The sequence below is a fragment of the Tursiops truncatus genome, unplaced genomic scaffold (assembly GCF_011762595.2).
Source record: "Tursiops truncatus isolate mTurTru1 unplaced genomic scaffold, mTurTru1.mat.Y mat_scaffold_559_arrow_ctg1, whole genome shotgun sequence".
Classification (NCBI taxonomy): domain Eukaryota; kingdom Metazoa; phylum Chordata; class Mammalia; order Artiodactyla; family Delphinidae; genus Tursiops; species Tursiops truncatus.
In genome coordinates, this window is record NW_022983342.1 from 32,078 (window position 1) to 47,615 (window position 15,538).

General features: G+C 56.7%; 1 long non-coding RNA gene across 1 annotated transcript in view; it reads right to left on the reverse strand.

The window, feature by feature from the left end:
- Positions 1-12,574, reverse strand: part of LOC141277777 (uncharacterized) — a 28,003-nt gene extending 15,429 nt beyond the window's left edge. The window contains exons 1-6 of the long non-coding RNA XR_012329597.1: positions 12,490-12,574; positions 10,163-10,244; positions 7,832-7,913; positions 5,506-5,587; positions 3,197-3,278; positions 865-946 (exon numbers count right to left, since the gene is read on the reverse strand). This is a non-coding gene — a long non-coding RNA (uncharacterized lncRNA). The remainder of the gene's footprint in view (positions 1-864; positions 947-3,196; positions 3,279-5,505; positions 5,588-7,831; positions 7,914-10,162; positions 10,245-12,489) is intronic.
- Between the last annotated feature and the right edge of the window lie 2,964 nt (positions 12,575-15,538).

The window sequence follows — 15,538 nt, forward strand, 5'->3', positions numbered from 1 at the left end:
AAGTGTTAGTGGAGGCTTTCGGCTTAGGGACGGGTTAGGCTTAGGGATCGGGCTCGGTTTAGGGGACAGGTTAGGGTCCGACAATGTGTTAGGTGTAGGGTACTGTTAGTGCACGAATTCGTATGAGGGGACGTGGTAGTGGACGGGTTCGGAGTAGGGTTAGGGAACGGGGACGACAATGGGTTAGGATGAGGGGACGTTTTAGGCTACGGGGTAGTGTTTGTTTGTTAGTGTGTGGGTTAGTATGAGGGTTACGGTTGAAGGTACAGATTCGGATCCAAGTGAGGGTAAGGGTTAGGGGATGGGTTAGTGTGAGTGGACGGGGTCGGGGAAGGGGAAGGGGAAGGGTTCCAGTTAGGGGACGTAGTAGGGGACGGGGTCGGGATCAGGCTTGCTTCAGGGGACGTGCTAGTGTGAGGGTATGAATTCGGATTAGGGGTAAGGGAACCGGGTATGGTAGGGTCGGGTCAGGGTCCGTTTAGGGTCCGACAGTGGGTTAGGCTTACGTTGCGTTTTAGGTTACGTGGGTGGGTTCGGGTAGGGTGGGGTAGAGCTCAGGGTAGGACAACGGGTTAGGGGACGTGTTGTTTGTTAGGGACGGCTTCGTGTTAGTCAGTCAGTGTACGGGATGGGATGAGAGGAGGGGTTAGCGGAAGGTTTGGGCGGGGGGGGGGGGCGGCCCTTTGCGGAACAGGCAAAGAACACATTGCAATCACACACACACACACACTTTGGGCCTCGTGTTCTCTTCCAGGTGTTTGACCAGAGGGCACTTTCAACGGAAGCTACAGAAGACAAGGAATGTCCAAGCTGTATCCTAATGCCCGGAGGGCTCGCCTGAAAGCAGGAGGCGCTTTCCCTTACCTGTGCAGCAGTGCAGACGTGAATCTCTCTCTATGTACAGGTAGGTCCTAGGCTGGATCCCAGAGCACTCTGCACACAGAATCTGGTTGGAAACAGAAACAGAAAGGGTTTTCTGATTTTCTGGTCCTCGAGGAAGAGAGAGAACTCCAGAATTCTCTCTCTGTCGGAAGGAAGCATTGCCTTGATCAATGGCTCCACGTCAGGAACTCACAGGAGAAGTCAAGCATAGGAGAGCCACCTGAGGGACTCTAGGCCCACTATCCCTTTTCGAAGAGCCCCAGGCCTACACTCACACACCGAAGCAGCCAAGCAGCCGTTTGGTACGGCGGGACCTTGGCTCCTGGACACCAGACTTACATGGAGTCCATCTGAATCCCACGAAGGGACTTCTCGGTCTCCTTTTCATGCATTCAAACACACGCACCAAACAAACACACTCTACTTCTCCGAATACCTGCCTAAATGGCCATGAGAGAGAAGAGTGGTGAGAAATGGTTGCTTTGCGATGTGGCAAGTAGTATCAATCACGAGCCTGGCAAAACCGGGACGGGGGAGTGTCGTTAGCGTACGGGTTCGGGTTCGGATTCCTGGACGGGTTACCGTAAGGCTTCGGGTAAGTAAGTGCGTGGGCTAGGGTGAGGGTGAGGGAACGGGGACGCTTTAGGGTCCAGGTTAGGGCACGGCAGAGGGGGACGGGGACCGTGGAGGGGGCGGGGCAGGGCAGGGCAGAGGGGGAGGGTCCGAGGACCTGGCGGGGGACGCCTTAGGATTGGGGACGGGGACCGTGGAGGCGGCGGGGCAGGGCAGGGCACAGGGGGAGGGTCCGAGGACCTGGCAGGGCAGGGCAGGGCACAGGGGGAGGGTCCGAGGACCTGGCAGGGCAGGGCAGGACACAGGGGGAGGGTCCGAGGACCGTGGCGGGGGCAGGTCTGGGCACGACAACGGGACAGGCTTACGGTCCAGGTTACGGAGAAGGCTTAGTGTGAGGGTGAGGGTGAGGGTGAGTGTACGGTCGGGGAAGGGTTCTGGTTAGGGAAGAGATATGGTTTCGGGTCCAGGTCCGGGTACGACAACGGGTCAGTGTTAGGGTCCAGGTTAGGAGTAGTTCAAGGATCAGGGTCCAGGTTAGGGTCCGGGTTAGTGTACAGATTAGGATGAGGGTACGGTACGAGTTAGGGGAAGGGCTTTTGGGTGGGTTAGGGTTCAGGAACAGGTCCGGGCACGACAACGAGTTAGGCTTCGAGTCCTCGTTAGGGTACGGGTACGGGAATGGGTACGTGTGAGGGTACAGATGAGTGTTCGTGTCTGGGTTAGCGTAAGGTTGAGGGTTCTGCTGAGGACGAGGGAAGAGGGACGGTTCAGGGTCCAACAAGGGATTTGGGCTAGGGGACGGGTTCGGGTCTGGGGTAGTATGAAGTCTAGTGGTTAGGGTAAGGACTAGGGTTAGCGTTAGGGTACGCAAACGGATTACGCTGAGGGTAAGTGTTAGTGGAGGCTTTCGGCTTAGGGGACGGGTTAGGCTTAGGGATCGGGCTCGGTTTAGGGGACAGGTTAGGGTCCGACAATGTGTTAGGTGTAGGGTACTGTTAGTGCACGAATTCGTATGAGGGGACGTGGTAGTGGACGGGTTCGGAGTAGGGTTAGGGAACGGGGACGACAATGGGTTAGGATGAGGGGACGTTTTAGGCTACGGGGTAGTGTTTGTTTGTTAGTGTGTGGGTTAGTATGAGGGTTACGGTTGAAGGTACAGATTCGGATCCAAGTTAGGGTAAGGGTTAGGGGATGGGTTAGTGTGAGTGGACGGGTTCGGGGAAGGGAAGGGGAAGGGTTCCAGTTAGGGGACGTAGTAGGGGACGGGTTCGGGATCAGGCTTGCTTCAGGGGACGTGCTAGTGTGAGTGTATGAATTCGGATTAGGGTAAGGGACGGGTATGGTGTAGGGTCCAGTTTAGGGTCCGACAGTGGGTTAGGCTTACGTTGCGTTTTAGGTTACGGGTTCGGGTAGGGTGGAGGGTAGAGCTCAGGGTAGGACAACGGGTTAGGGGACGTGTTTGTTTGTTAGGGGACGGCTTCGTGTTAGTCAGTCAGTGTACGGGATGGGATGAGAGGAGGGGTTAGCGGAAGGTTTGGGCGGGGGGGGGGGCGGCCCTTTGCGGAACAGGCAAAGAACACATTGCAATCACACACACACACACACACTTTGGGCCTCGTGTTCTCTTCCAGGTGTTTGACCAGAGGGCACTTTCAACGGAAGCTACAGAAGACAAGGAATGTCCAAGCTGTATCCTAATGCCCGGAGGGCTCGCCTGAAAGCAGGAGGCGCTTTCCCTTACCTGTGCAGCAGTGCAGACGTGAATCTCTCTCTATGTACAGGTAGGTCCTAGGCTGGATCCCAGAGCACTCTGCACACAGAATCTGGTTGGAAACAGAAACAGAAAGGGTTTTCTGATTTTCTGGTCCTCGAGGAAGAGAGAGAACTCCAGAATTCTCTCTCTGTCGGAAGGAAGCATTGCCTTGATCAATGGCTCCACGTCAGGAACTCACAGGAGAAGTCAAGCATAGGAGAGCCACCTGAGGGACTCTAGGCCCACTATCCCTTTTCGAAGAGCCCCAGGCCTACACTCACACACCGAAGCAGCCAAGCAGCCGTTTGGTACGGCGGGACCTTGGCTCCTGGACACCAGACTTACATGGAGTCCATCTGAATCCCACGAAGGGACTTCTCGGTCTCCTTTTCATGCATTCAAACACACGCACCCAAACAAACACACTCTACTTCTCCGAATACCTGCCTAAATGGCCATGAGAGAGAAGAGTGGTGAGAAATGGTTGCTTTGCGATGTGGCAAGTAGTATCAATCACGAGCCTGGCAAAACCGGGACGGGGGAGTGTCGTTAGCGTACGGGTTCGGATTCCTGGACGGGTTACCGTAAGGCTTCGGGGAAGTGTTAGGGTTGGTTCGGGCTAGGGTGAGGGTGAGGGAACGGGGACGCTTTAGGGTCCAGGTTAGGGCACGGCAGAGGGGGACGGGGACCGTGGAGGGGGCGGGGCAGGGCAGGGCAGAGGGGGAGGGTCCGAGGACCTGGCGGGGGGACGCCTTAGGATTGGGGACGGGGACCGTGGAGGCGGCGGGGCAGGGCAGGGCACAGGGGGAGGGTCCGAGGACCTGGCAGGGCAGGGCAGGGCACAGGGGAGGGTCCGAGGACCTGGCAGGGCAGGGCAGGGACACAGGGGGAGGGTCCGAGGACCGTGGCGGGGGCAGGTCTGGGCACGACAACGGGACAGGCTTACGGTCCAGGTTACGGAGAAGGCTTAGTGTGAGGGTGAGGGTGAGGGTGAGTGTACGGTCGGGAAGGGTTCTGGTTAGGGAAGAGATATGGTTTCGGGTCCAGGTCCGGGTACGACAACGGGTCAGTGTTAGGGTCCAGGTTAGGAGTAGTTCAAGGATCAGGGTCCAGGTTAGGGTCCGGGTTAGTGTACAGATTAGGATGAGGGTACGGTACGAGTTAGGGGAAGGGTTTTGGGTTCAGGAACAGGGCACACAACGAGTTAGGCTTCGAGTCCTCGTTAGGGTACTACGGGATGGGTACGTGTGAGGGTACAGATGAGTGTTCGTGTCTGGGTTAGCGTAAGGTTGAGGGTTCTGCTGAGGACGAGGGAAGAGGGACGGTTCAGGGTCCAACAAGGGATTTGGGCTAGGGGACGGGTTCGGGTCTGGGGTAGTATGAAGTCTAGTGGTTAGGGTAAGGACTAGGGTTAGCGTTAGGGTACGCAAACGGATTACGCTGAGGGTAAGTGTTAGTGGAGGCTTTCGGCTTAGGGGACGGGTTAGGCTTAGGGATCGGGCTCGGTTTAGGGGACAGGTTAGGGTCCGACAATGTGTTAGGTGTAGGGTACTGTTAGTGCACGAATTCGTATGAGGGGACGTGGTAGTGGACGGGTTCGGAGTAGGGTTAGGGAACGGGGACGACAATGGGTTAGGATGAGGGGACGTTTTAGGCTACGGGGTAGTGTTTGTTTGTTAGTGTGTGGGTTAGTATGAGGGTTACGGTTGAAGGTACAGATTCGGATCCAAGTTAGGGTAAGGGTTAGGGGATGGGTTAGTGTGAGTGGACGGGTTCGGGAAGGGGAAGGGGAAGGGTTCCAGTTAGGGGACGTAGTAGGGGACGGGTTCGGGATCAGGCTTGCTTCAGGGGACGTGCTAGTGTGAGTGTATGAATTCGGATTAGGGTAAGGGAACGGGTATGGTGTAGGGTCCAGTTTAGGGTCCGACAGTGGGTTAGGCTTACGTTGCGTTTTAGGTTACGGGTTCGGGTAGGGTGGAGGGTAGAGCTCAGGGTAGGACAACGGGTTAGGGGACGTGTTTGTTTGTTAGGGGACGGCTTCGTGTTAGTCAGTCAGTGTACGGGATGGGATGAGAGGAGGGGTTAGCGGAAGGTTTGGGCGGGGGGGGGGCGGCCCTTTGCGGAACAGGCAAAGAACACATTGCAATCACACACACACACACACTTTGGGCCTCGTGTTCTCTTCCAGGTGTTTGACCAGAGGGCACTTTCAACGGAAGCTACAGAAGACAAGGAATGTCCAAGCTGTATCCTAATGCCCGGAGGGCTCGCCTGAAAGCAGGAGGCGCTTCCCTTACCTGTGCAGCAGTGCAGACGTGAATCTCTCTCTATGTACAGGTAGGTCCTAGGCTGGATCCCAGAGCACTCTGCACACAGAATCTGGTTGGAAACAGAAACAGAAAGGGTTTTCTGATTTTCTGGTCCTCGAGGAAGAGAGAGAACTCCAGAATTCTCTCTCTGTCGGAAGGAAGCATTGCCTTGATCAATGGCTCCACGTCAGGAACTCACAGGAGAAGTCAAGCATAGGAGAGCCACCTGAGGGACTCTAGGCCCACTATCCCTTTTCGAAGAGCCCCAGGCCTACACTCACACACCGAAGCAGCCAAGCAGCCGTTTGGTACGGCGGGACCTTGGCTCCTGGACACCAGACTTACATGGAGTCCATCTGAATCCCACGAAGGGACTTCTCGTCTCCTTTTCATGCATTCAAACACACGCACCCAAACAAACACACTCTACTTCTCCGAATACCTGCCTAAATGGCCATGAGAGAGAAGAGTGGTGAGAAATGGTTGCTTTGCGATGTGGCAAGTAGTATCAATCACGAGCCTGGCAAAACCGGGACGGGGGGAGTGTCGTTAGCGTACGGGTTCGGATTCCTGGACGGGTTACCGTAAGGCTTCGGGGAAGTGTTAGGGTATGGTTCGGTAGGGTAGGGTGAGGGTGAGGGAACGGGGACGCTTTAGGGTCCAGGTTAGGGCACGGCAGAGGGGGACGGGGACCGTGGAGGGGGCGGGGCAGGGCAGGGCAGAGGGGGAGGGTCCGAGGACCTGGCGGGGGACGCCTTAGGATTGGGGACGGGGACCGTGGAGGCGGCGGGGCAGGGCAGGGCACAGGGGGAGGGTCCGAGGACCTGGCAGGGCAGGGCAGGGCACTGGGGGCGGGTCCGAGGACCTGGCTGGGCAGGGCAGGACACAGGGGGAGGGTCCGAGGACCGTGGCGGGGGCAGGTCTGGGCACGACAACGGGACAGGCTTACGGTCCAGGTTACGGAGAAGGCTTAGTGTGAGGGTGAGGGTGAGGGTGAGTGTACGGTCGGGGAAGGGTTCTGGTTAGGGAAGAGATATGGTTTCGGGTCCAGGTCCGGGTACGACAACGGGTCAGTGTTAGGGTCCAGGTTAGGAGTAGTTCAAGGATCAGGGTCCAGGTTAGGGTCCGGGTTAGTGTACAGATTAGGATGAGGGTACGGTACGAGTTAGGGGAAGGGCTTTTGGGTGGGTTTAGGGTTCAGGAACAGGTCCGGGCACGACAACGAGTTAGGCTTCGAGTCCTCGTTAGGGTACGGGTACGGGAATGGGTACGTGTGAGGGTACAGATGAGTGTTCGTGTCTGGGTTAGCGTAAGGTTGAGGGTTCTGCTGAGGACGAGGGAAGAGGGACGGTTCAGGGTCCAACAAGGGATTTGGGCTAGGGGACGGGTTCGGGTCTGGGGTAGTATGAAGTCTAGTGGTTAGGGTAAGGACTAGGGTTAGCGTTAGGGTACGCAAACGGATTACGCTGAGGGTAAGTGTTAGTGGAGGCTTTCGGCTTAGGGGACGGGTTAGGCTTAGGGATCGGGCTCGGTTTAGGGGACAGGTTAGGGTCCGACAATGTGTTAGGTGTAGGGTACTGTTAGTGCACGATCGTATTCGGGGACGGGTAGGGACGGTTCTAGGGAAGGGTTAGGAAATGGGTTAGGAAGGGGACGTTTTAGGCTAGGGACGGTAGTGTTGTTTGTTAGTGTGTGGGTTAGTATGAGGGTTACGGTTGAAGGTACAGATTCGGATCCAAGTTAGGGTAAGGGTTAGGGGATGGGGAGTGTAGTGAGATGGACGGGTTCGGGGAAGGGGAAGGGGAAGGGTTCCAGTTAGGGGACGTAGTAGGGGACGGGTTCGGGATCAGGCTTGCTTCAGGGGACGTGCTAGTGTGAGTGTATGAATTCGGATTAGGGTAAGGGAACGGGTATGGTGTAGGGTCCAGTTTAGGGTCCGACAGTGGGTTAGGCTTACGTTGCGTTTTAGGTTACGGGTTCGGGTAGGGTGGAGGGTAGAGCTCAGGGTAGGACAACGGGTTAGGGGACGTGTTTGTTTGTTAGGGGACGGCTTCGTGTTAGTCAGTCAGTGTACGGGATGGGATGAGAGGAGGGGTTAGCGGAAGGTTTGGGCGGGGGGGGGGGCGGCCCTTTGCGGAACAGGCAAAGAACACATTGCAATCACACACACACACACACACTTTGGGCCTCGTGTTCTCTTCCAGGTGTTTGACCAGAGGGCACTTTCAACGGAAGCTACAGAAGACAAGGAATGTCCAAGCTGTATCCTAATGCCCGGAGGGCTCGCCTGAAAGCAGGAGGCGCTTTCCCTTACCTGTGCAGCAGTGCAGACGTGAATCTCTCTCTATGTACAGGTAGGTCCTAGGCTGGATCCCAGAGCACTCTGCACACAGAATCTGGTTGGAAACAGAAACAGAAAGGGTTTTCTGATTTTCTGGTCCTCGAGGAAGAGAGAGAACTCCAGAATTCTCTCTCTGTCGGAAGGAAGCATTGCCTTGATCAATGGCTCCACGTCAGGAACTCACAGGAGAAGTCAAGCATAGGAGAGCCACCTGAGGGACTCTAGGCCCACTATCCCTTTTCGAAGAGCCCCAGGCCTACACTCACACACCGAAGCAGCCAAGCAGCCGTTTGGTACGGCGGGACCTTGGCTCCTGGACACCAGACTTACATGGAGTCCATCTGAATCCCACGAAGGGACTTCTCGGTCTCCTTTTCATGCATTCAAACACACGCACCCAAACAAACACACTCTACTTCTCCGAATACCTGCCTAAATGGCCATGAGAGAGAAGAGTGGTGAGAAATGGTTGCTTTGCGATGTGGCAAGTAGTATCAATCACGAGCCTGGCAAAACCGGGACGGGGGAGTGTCGTTAGCGTACGGGTTCGGATTCCTGGACGGGTTACCGTAAGGCTTCGGGTAAGTAAGTGCGTGGGCTAGGGTGAGGGGGAGGGAACGGGGACGCTTTAGGGTCCAGGTTAGGGCACGGCAGAGGGGGACGGGGACCGTGGAGGGGGCGGGGCAGGGCAGGGCAGAGGGGGGGGGTCCGAGGACCTGGCGGGGGACGCCTTAGGATTGGGGACGGGGACCGTGGAGGCGGCGGGCGGGGCAGGGCACAGGCACGAGGGGGAGGGTCCGAGGACCTGGCAGGGCGGGCAGGGCACACAGGGGGAGGGTCCGAGGACCTGGCAGGGCAGGGAGGACAGGGGGAGGGTCCGAGGACCGTGGCGGGGGCAGGTCTGGGCACGACAACGGGACAGGCTTACGGTCCAGGTTACGGAGAAGGCTTAGTGTGAGGGTGAGGGTGAGGGTGAGTGTACGGTCGGGGAAGGGTTCTGGTTAGGGAAGAGATATGGTTTCGGGTCCAGGTCCGGGTACGACAACGGGTCAGTGTTAGGGTCCAGGTTAGGAGTAGTTCAAGGATCAGGGTCCAGGTTAGGGTCCGGGTTAGTGTACAGATTAGGATGAGGGTACGGTACGAGTTAGGGGAAGGGCTTTTGGGTGGGTTTAGGGTTCAGGAACAGGTCCGGGCACGACAACGAGTTAGGCTTCGAGTCCTCGTTAGGGTACGGGTACGGGAATGGGTACGTGTGAGGGTACAGATGAGTGTTCGTGTCTGGGTTAGCGTAAGGTTGAGGGTTCTGCTGAGGACGAGGGAAGAGGGACGGTTCAGGGTCCAACAAGGGATTGGGCTAGGGGGGGACGGTTCGGGTCTGGTGGTAGTATGAAGTCTAGTGGTTAGGGTAAGGACTAGGGTTAGCGTTAGGGTACGCAAACGGATTACGCTGAGGGTAAGTGTTAGTGGAGGCTTTCGGCTTAGGGGACGGGTTGGCTTAGGGATCGGGCTCGGTTTAGGGGACAGGTTAGGGTCCGACAATGTGTTAGGTGTAGGGTACTGTTAGTGCACGAATTCGTATGAGGGGACGTGGTAGTGGACGGGTTCGGAGTAGGGTTAGGGAACGGGGACGACAATGGGTTAGGATGAGGGGACGTTTTAGGCTACGGGGTAGTGTTTGTTTGTTAGTGTGTGGGTTAGTATGAGGGTTACGGTTGAAGGTACAGATTCGGATCCAAGTTAGGGTAAGGGTTAGGGGATGGGTTAGTGTGAGTGGACGGGTTCGGGGAAGGGGAAGGGGAAGGGTTCCAGTTAGGGGACGTAGTAGGGGACGGGTTCGGGATCAGGCTTGCTTCAGGGGACGTGCTAGTGTGAGTGTATGAATTCGGATTAGGGTAAGGGAACGGGTATGGTGTAGGGTCCAGTTTAGGGTCCGACAGTGGGTTAGGCTTACGTTGCGTTTTAGGTTACGGGTTCGGGTAGGGTGGAGGGTAGAGCTCAGGGTAGGACAACGGGTTAGGGGACGTGTTTGTTTGTTAGGGGACGGCTTCGTGTTAGTCAGTCAGTGTACGGGATGGGATGAGAGGTGGGGTTAGCGGAAGGTTTGGGCGGGGGGGGGCGGCCCTTTGCGGAACAGGCAAAGAACACATTGCAATCACACACACACACACACTTTGGGCCTCGTGTTCTCTTCCAGGTGTTTGACCAGAGGGCACTTTCAACGGAAGCTACAGAAGACAAGGAATGTCCAAGCTGTATCCTAATGCCCGGAGGGCTCGCCTGAAAGCAGGAGGCGCTTTCCCTTACCTGTGCAGCAGTGCAGACGTGAATCTCTCTCTATGTACAGGTAGGTCCTAGGCTGGATCCCAGAGCACTCTGCACACAGAATCTGTGTTGGAAACAGAAACAGAAAGGGTTTTCTGATTTTCTGGTCCTCGAGGAAGAGAGAGAACTCCAGAATTCTCTCTCTGTCGGAAGGAAGCATTGCCTTGATCAATGGCTCCACGTCAGGAACTCACAGGAGAAGTCAAGCATAGGAGAGCCACCTGAGGGACTCTAGGCCCACTATCCCTTTTCGAAGAGCCCCAGGCCTACACTCACACACCGAAGCAGCCAAGCAGCCGTTTGGTACGGCGGGACCTTGGCTCCTGGACACCAGACTTACATGGAGTCCATCTGAATCCCACGAAGGGACTTCTCGGTCTCCTTTTCATGCATTCAAACACACGCACCCAAACAAACACACTCTACTTCTCCGAATACCTGCCTAAATGGCCATGAGAGAGAAGAGTGGTGAGAAATGGTTGCTTTGCGATGTGGCAAGTAGTATCAATCACGAGCCTGGCAAAACCGGGACGGGGGAGTGTCGTTAGCGTACGGGTTCGGATTCCTGGACGGGTTACCGTAAGGCTTCGGGTAAGTAAGGTGCGGGCTAGGGTGAGGGTGAGGGAACGGGGACGCTTTAGGGTCCAGGTTAGGGCACGGCAGAGGGGGACGGGGACCGTGGAGGGGGCGGGGCAGGGCAGGGCAGAGGGGGAGGGTCCGAGGACCTGGCGGGGGACGCCTTAGGATTGGGGACGGGGACCGTGGAGGCGGCGGGGCAGGGCAGGGCACAGGGGGAGGGTCCGAGGACCTGGCAGGGCAGGGCAGGGCACAGGGGGCGGGTCCGAGGACCTGGCAGGGCAGGGCAGGACACAGGGGGAGGGTCCGAGGACCGTGGCGGGGGCAGGTCTGGGCACGACAACGGGACAGGCTTACGGTCCAGGTTACGGAGAAGGCTTAGTGTGAGGGTGAGGGTGAGGGTGAGTGTACGGTCGGGGAAGGTTCTGGTTAGGGAAGATATGGTTTCGGGTCCGGGTCAGGTCGGGTACGACAACGGGTCAGTGTTAGGGTCCAGGTTAGGAGTAGTTCAAGGATCAGGGTCCAGGTTAGGGTCCGGTTAGTGTACAGATTAGGATGAGGGTACGGTACGAGTTAGGGGAAGGGCTTTTGGGTGGGTTTAGGGTTCAGGAACAGGTCCGGGCACGACAACGAGTTAGGCTTCGAGTCCTCGTTAGGGTACGGGTACGGGAATGGGTACGTGTGAGGGTACAGATGAGTGTTCGTGTCTGGGTTAGCGTAAGGTTGAGGGTTCTGCTGAGGACGAGGGAAGAGGGGGGTTCAGGGTCCAACAAGGGATTTGGGCTAGGGGACGGGTTCGGGTCTGGGGTAGTATGAAGTCTAGTGGTTAGGGTAAGGACTAGGGTTAGCGTTAGGGTACGCAAACGGATTACGCTGAGGGTAAGTGTTAGTGGAGGCTTTCGGCTTAGGGGACGGGTTAGGCTTAGGGATCGGGCTCGGTTTAGGGGACAGGTTAGGGTCCGACAATGTGTTAGGTGTAGGGTACTGTTAGTGCACGAATTCGTATGAGGGGACGTGGTAGTGGACGGGTTCGGAGTGGGTTAGGGAACGGGGGACGACAATGGGTTAGGATGAGGGGACGTTTTAGGCTACGGGGGTAGTGTTTGTTTGTTAGTGTGTGGGTTAGTATGAGGGTTACGGTTGAAGGTACAGATTCGGATCCAAGTTAGGGTAAGGGTTAGGGGATGGGTTAGTGTGAGTGGACGGGTTCGGGGAAGGGGAAGGGGAAGGGTTCCAGTTAGGGACGTAGTAGGGGACGGGTTCGGGATCAGGCTTGCTTCAGGGGACGTGCTAGTGTGAGTGTATGAATTCGGATTAGGGTAAGGGAACGGGTATGGTGTAGGGTCCAGTTTAGGGTCCGACAGTGGGTTAGGCTTACGTTGCGTTTTAGGTTACGGGTTCGGGTAGGGTGGAGGGTAGAGCTCAGGGTAGGACAACGGGTTAGGGGACGTGTTTGTTTGTTAGGGGACGGCTTCGTGTTAGTCAGTCAGTGTACGGGATGGGATGAGAGGAGGGGTTAGCGGAAGGTTTGGGCGGGGGGGGGGGCCGGCCTTTGCGGAACAGGCAAAGAACACATTGCAATCACACACACACACACACTTTGGGCCTCGTGTTCTCTTCCAGGTGTTTGACCAGAGGGCACTTTCAACGGAAGCTACAGAAGACAAGGAATGTCCAAGCTGTATCCTAATGCCCGGAGGGCTCGCCTGAAAGCAGGAGGCGCTTTCCCTTACCTGTGCAGCAGTGCAGACGTGAATCTCTCTCTATGTACAGGTAGGTCCTAGGCTGGATCCCAGAGCACTCTGCACACAGAATCTGGTTGGAAACAGAAACAGAAAGGGTTTTCTGATTTTCTGGTCCTCGAGGAAGAGAGAGAACTCCAGAATTCTCTCTCTGTCGGAAGGAAGCATTGCCTTGATCAATGGCTCCACGTCAGGAACTCACAGGAGAAGTCAAGCATAGGAGAGCCACCTGAGGGACTCTAGGCCCACTATCCCTTTTCGAAGAGCCCCAGGCCTACACTCACACACCGAAGCAGCCAAGCAGCCGTTTGGTACGGCGGGACCTTGGCTCCTGGACACCAGACTTACATGGAGTCCATCTGAATCCCACGAAGGGACTTCTCGGTCTCCTTTTCATGCATTCAAACACACGCACCCAAACAAACACACTCTACTTCTCCGAATACCTGCCTAAATGGCCATGAGAGAGAAGAGTGGTGAGAAATGGTTGCTTTGCGATGTGGCAAGTAGTATCAATCACGAGCCTGGCAAAACCGGGACGGGGGAGTGTCGTTAGCGTACGGGTTCGGATTCCTGGACGGGTTACCGTAAGGCTTCGGGTAAGTAAGTGCGTGGGCTAGGGTGAGGGTGAGGGAACGGGGACGCTTTAGGGTCCAGGTTAGGGCACGGCAGAGGGGGACGGGGACCGTGGAGGGGGCGGGGCAGGGCAGGGCAGAGGGGGAGGGTCCGAGGACCTGGCGGGGGACGCCTTAGGATTGGGGACGGGGACCGTGGAGGCGGCGGGGCAGGGCAGGGCACCGGGGGAGGGTCCGAGGACCTGGCAGGGCTGGGCTGGGCACAGGGGGAGGGTCCGAGGACCTGGCAGGGCAGGGCAGGACACAGGGGGAGGGTCCGAGGACCGTGGCGGGGGCAGGTCTGGGCACGACAACGGGACAGGCTTACGGTCCAGGTTACGGAGAAGGCTTAGTGTGAGGGTGAGGGTGAGTGTACGGTCGGGGAAGGGTTCTGGTTAGGGAAGAGATATGGTTTCGGGTCCAGGTCCGGGTACGACAACGGGTCAGTGTTAGGGTCCAGGTTAGGAGTAGTTCAAGGATCAGGGTCCAGGTTAGGGTCCGGGTTAGTGTACAGATTAGGATGAGGGTACGGTACGAGTTAGGGGAAGGGCTTTTGGGTGGGTTTAGGGTTCAGGAACAGGTCCGGGCACGACAACGAGTTAGGCTTCGAGTCTCGTTAGGGTACGGGTACGGGAATGGGTACGTGTGAGGGTACAGATGAGTGTTCGTGTCTGGGTTAGCGTAAGGTTGAGGGTTCTGCTGAGGACGAGGGAAGAGGGACGGTTCAGGGTCCAACAAGGGATTTGGGCTAGGGGACGGGTTCGGGTCTGGGGTAGTATGAAGTCTAGTGGTTAGGGTAAGGACTAGGGTTAGCGTTAGGGTACGCAAACGGATTACGCTGAGGGTAAGTGTTAGTGGAGGCTTTCGGCTTAGGGGACGGGTTAGGCTTAGGGATCGGGCTCGGTTTAGGGGACAGGTTAGGGTCCGACAATGTGTTAGGTGTAGGGTACTGTTAGTGCACGAATTCGTATGAGGGGACGTGGTAGTGGACGGGTTCGGAGTAGGGTTAGGGAACGGGGACGACAATGGGTTAGGATGAGGGGACGTTTTAGGCTACGGGGTAGTGTTTGTTTGTTAGTGTGTGGGTTAGTATGAGGGTTACGGTTGAAGGTACAGATTCGGATCCAAGTTAGGGTAAGGGTTAGGGATGGGTTAGTGTGAGTGGACGGGTTCGGGGAAGGGGAAGGGGAAGGGTTCCAGTTAGGGGACGTAGTAGGGGACGGGTTCGGGATCAGGCTTGCTTCAGGGGACGTGCTAGTGTGAGTGTATGAATTCGGATTAGGGTAAGGGAACGGGTATGGTGTAGGGTCCAGTTTAGGGTCCGACAGTGGGTTAGGCTTACGTTGCGTTTTAGGTTACGGGTTCGGGTAGGGTGGAGGGTAGAGCTCAGGGTAGAACACGGGTTAGGGGACGTGTTTGTTTGTTAGGGGACGGCTTCGTGTTAGTCAGTCAGTGTACGGGATGGGATGAGAGGAGGGTTAGCGGAAGGTTTGGGCGGGGGGGGGGCGGCCCTTTGCGGAACAGGCAAAGAACACATTGCAATCACACACACACACACACTTTGGGCCTCGTGTTCTCTTCCAGGTGTTTGACCAGAGGGCACTTTCAACGGAAGCTACAGAAGACAAGGAATGTCCAAGCTGTATCCTAATGCCCGGAGGGCTCGCCTGAAAGCAGGAGGCGCTTTCCCTTACCTGTGCAGCAGTGCAGACGTGAATCTCTCTCTATGTACAGGTAGGTCCTAGCTGGATCCCAGAGCACTCTGCACACAGAATCTGGTTGGAAACAGAAACAGAAAGGGTTTTCTGATTTTCTGGTCCTCGAGGAAGAGAGAGAACTCCAGAATTCTCTCTCTGTCGGAAGGAAGCATTGCCTTGATCAATGGCTCCACGTCAGGAACTCACAGGAGAAGTCAAGCATAGGAGAGCCACCTGAGGGACTCTAGGCCCACTATCCCTTTTCGAAGAGCCCCAGGCCTACACTCACACACCGAAGCAGCCAAGCAGCCGTTTGGTACGGCGGGGACCTTGGCTCCTGGACACCAGACTTACATGGAGTCCATCTGAATCCCACGAAGGGACTTCTCGGTCTCCTTTTCATGCATTCAAACACACGCACCCAAACAAAACACACTCTACTTCTCCGAATACCTGCCTAAATGCCATGAGAGAGAAGAGTGGTGAGAAATGGTTGCTTTGCGATGTGGCAAGTAGTATCAATCACGAGCCTGGCAAAACCGGGACGGGGGAGTGTCGTTAGCGTACGGGTTCGGATTCTGGACGGGTACCGGAAGGCTTCGGGTAAAGTAGGGTTGTGTAGGGGCTAGGGTGAGGGTGAGGGAACGGGGACGTTTAGGGTCCCAGGTTAGGGCACGGCAGAGGGGGACGGGGGACCGTGGAGGGGGCGGGCAGGGCAGGGCAGAGGGG